Source organism: Lolium perenne, chromosome 4 (genome assembly GCF_019359855.2).
Source record: "Lolium perenne isolate Kyuss_39 chromosome 4, Kyuss_2.0, whole genome shotgun sequence".
In the NCBI taxonomy this organism is placed as follows: domain Eukaryota; kingdom Viridiplantae; phylum Streptophyta; class Magnoliopsida; order Poales; family Poaceae; genus Lolium; species Lolium perenne.
The window spans coordinates 301,585,333-301,589,205 of record NC_067247.2 but is presented as its reverse complement, the minus strand read 5'-3'; the positions used below and the strand labels follow the sequence as shown (position 1 = coordinate 301,589,205).

General features: G+C 37.6%; 1 long non-coding RNA gene across 1 annotated transcript; it reads left to right on the top strand.

The window, feature by feature from the left end:
• Nucleotides 1-865: 865 nt before the first annotated feature.
• Nucleotides 866-2,731, top strand: LOC127349009 (uncharacterized). The gene is made up of 2 exons (XR_011756866.1): nt 866-2,141; nt 2,260-2,731. It is a non-coding gene; the product is annotated as an uncharacterized lncRNA (long non-coding RNA).
• The last annotated feature ends 1,142 nt before the right edge of the window (nt 2,732-3,873 follow it).

The following is a 3,873-nucleotide window of genomic DNA, read 5'->3' as shown; positions in this document are numbered from 1 at the left end:
TCTTATTTTCATAAGATTGTTGAACACTACTTTCAGAAGGATGTCAGACTGTGGTTTAGGTTTATACCTCGAGGAAGTAAGAATTGGACTATAACTTGAGAAAGTGAGAAATATTTACTCAGAAGTATGATAGCCCAAGTAAATTAAGGCTAAGGAAGTTGGATAAAGGAAATATCGGAGACCAAATACAGCTTGAGAAGGCCAAAGACCGAAGGATATTGATTATACCAAACCTAAAGACTAATAGAATGGTTCTTTTCATGGAACCTAAATAACCCAAAATAGTTATAGGTATCAATTATAAACCCTGATTGGATGGACTAAATGAGTCTAATCCATTCCTAGGGAAATAAACCATCACAACCATTTCCATGGTAAGTGCCTTACCAAGTACCATTACTACACTTTTGGTAGTAAGGGAAAACAAAGACCTATTTTATCAAATAGGAGATTGTTATCCAATTAGTCCTCAATTAAGACTGTCAGGACCAGAAGAAGTCCTAATCATTGAATATTCAATGAGAAAGGAAACAAGCTTATAGAATTGGAAGAAATCCATGAATCAAAGTTAGAACCATGGTTCAGAGACAAAACCTAATGGATTCCAGGAAGAGTCTGGACAAGGGATACACTACAAGAAAAATGACACGTAGAGACACTCTATTTCGGACGCTTTTGTGTTCGTCTTTACATGACAATCTAGGCCCTGACTTAAGACGATTTCGAAGACGTTTTACAGGTCGTCTCAGCGTGACAAGATTCACCACTCCCAATCCTTAGAAAAAAAACTTCGGGCTCTCTCCGCAATATCTCTCTCCCGTTTCTTAACCGTGGAAACCTACCCTAAAAAAAGTGAAAACCTAGCGCCGCCACTAGATCCCCTGGCGGTGTCTCTCCGGCGAAATCAGCGGAGCGACTGGCGGCAACTCTACTCTCCTCGCCGGTACAAGATCTTCCTCCACTCTAGAACGCTGGTGTCGTGCTACAGAAAGACTCGATCCAGCCCGTACTCGTGTGGCGGTGCCCTCTCCCATGCTGCTGTGGCATTCTCCTTGTTCCCCACTGTCTTGCACCTGCCCATGGCGCCTTGCAGCCAAACAACTCCATGGAGTCGTGGCTCCACAGCCGCAGGTATGTTCATGTACTACTAATCTAATCTCAGCTTGTGTCTTTTCTAAACCGAGCCTCCATCTATCTGATTGGTCTCAGTCACTCGAATAACCCTTGTAAGATGCCAGGAAATGAGTATTTCTTCCTTTTCATTCAATCAATCTAGCTAATAGTTTTATTCATATGGTCTGAACTCAAATAGGCAAAAAACGTGATATTAGCATCACTCAACCTAGTGCTAGATTGGAGTGTACAGTCTGCAGGTAATCGTGGACAAATGTGTCAGCTAATTAATCCTTGGAACTTGTCAATTCATGATATAAGCATGAACAAACGGAAATTGTTGATATCTTGAATTAATTCAATGTTGGATTAGGTGGCCCCAGATTTATATCAAAAATTTCCATTTTGGTATGCAAATATATTCTTGAACTTCCACCAATTAGATTTTTTGAGTACTTGAGATTCATTTGTAGTCCATAGAAAGTGCTCACTGAAAGTAATTTACTTAGAATAAGTGGATTTACTGCTATTTTACTATCGTCGAACTATTTCTATATTTTAAGGAATGCCTATATGAAGCTTGTGTAACATTCCAATTAAGTGCACCATGCAGAAATTGTTTACAACGACAGTCTATTCAACCAATTGACTACATCTACAGTCTATTCAAGGAGCATCATAAGAATGTTTCTGCATCAGGTTGTATGTACTTGTTTCTTACCGCTGGTAATAAATCAATGTTGCTGCATCATGCATCACTTAATAAGAAATTCATGTTGCTGCATCGCTTGATACAAAGAGACCAATGCGTAAACCTTATGAATATATTATATAGCTCAGGTTCTTCGACGCCCTTCATCATTTTTACCTTATTTTCTCCAATCGATGTCACTAGCCCTTGTTTCTTCATAGGCTTCAACTATAATGCATCAACGGTTCAGATTGTACTGCCGAGAAGTGAAGGTTCGTAAGATGCATCATAAGGATTAGCACGCTGCAAGTTCAGAGCCTTTTGTTTACAACAGTTGGTAACATATTTAGCAATAGCACGCTGCAAGTTCTTGCAAAATATTACCCACTACTGTTTTCCATATTACGTCTTTATTTTTTTGTGTTTTCTAACCTTAGTTAAATTGTTCTGTGTAGGGTTATGATCATTGCTAGTTACCCCTAATGCTAAGAAGGTGCATATTTTGGCTAATGTTGAACAATCACTGCTGCAAATGGTTAGGTATCCACCTTCAGTTTATAAGTAATTAAATGAATAGTCTTCTTTTTTGAAGATTTATCAGTGATATTTCAAGTTTTTCGCAGAAAGTTTTATTGCAGAATTTTAATGAAGCACACTACAAGACCACAAGGGAAAAATTATACATGTTGCAGTCAAGACCTGTCGGTGTTGAAGTACATACAAAAGTTTAGATGGATTCAGCTACTTAGAAGAACATGAGTACTGACGTTCTTTTAGTCTCCCCCTCGTTCATATGTATAGATAGATTCTAGCTACTTAGAAGTACATGAGTACGGAAGATATTTTATTCTTGCCCCTCGTTTATATGTATGTACACTTAAGTTATAAAGTACGATTTTCCTTGGTTAATATATTTATTTACTGAAATGCATTGCACATGTCTACTGATTTGCAAGTTGTACGTATTTTCTCACATGAATTGACAATTTGAACATTTGAAAAATTAAAATGAATTTCTCCCATTAACACGCCTAAGCGTCTTAACATCTCGTAGAGACGTCGCGGAAAGGTAGCTTTGTGGTCAGCTGTAACTACGTCTCAAAGGAGCATAGACATGCTTTATAGAGCGTCTCTACCATTTACCCAGAGACGCTTTCAATATGTCCCTACGAATTTTGAGACGGTGCATAAGAAGACGTTTCTATGACGCTTTCGAGAGACGACTCTACATCCACCTAGAGGCGAAACAAAGCGTCTTTACTACCAAAATTCAACGTCCACACATGTCTTTTGTGTTGTAGTGATATACTCAATTATATCCAGTGAGATCACCAAAGAGTTTGAGAAAAGATGTAGTCTGCACAAGTCAGATCCACACTCCGAAACGTGAGAGATATCAAACTTCGAGGACGAAGTTTAGTTTAAGGGGTAGAGACTGTAATATCCCAGGTAATGGGGTTACAAAAATAGAAGAAACAGATGTGTGCATTGCATTCATGCATAGAAAATCTGGGGAATTTTCGCGCTTTAAAGTAAAACAACACAAAGAATCGAAGTTTCACTTAACCTTGGTGGAATTGAAGTAGCTCATCAAGTCAAGCGCTATAAACCTCAATGTGACTTTGCTAAAACCTTGTTTTGGGTAGAGATAATTTGATCTAAGGGGTTAGATCAAATGGAACTAATAATCAACACAACAACACTTTACTCAATGATCAACTACCTGATCTTATTAAATATCACAACATGATATTCCTAGCCATAACATGTGAACATCCATGTAATTGGAAATCAAGTAACAATAATTGAAGAAACTATTCTCCACTTATCTTCTCCATGTCTTAAACTAATCCATGATCCTACCATGAATCTCATGGTAATTATTTTACTTCATTCTTGGAAGCAAGACAAGGAGATAAACTCTAGAAATATATAATCCTCTCTACTACATATTAATATACATCAAACCTAGAGAAGTGAGAGTTCTATGTTACTTATTAGAGGATCAATGTTAAACCTTGAACTAAACCTTGAATATACATCCATGTATTCAAATCATCATCTCAGAG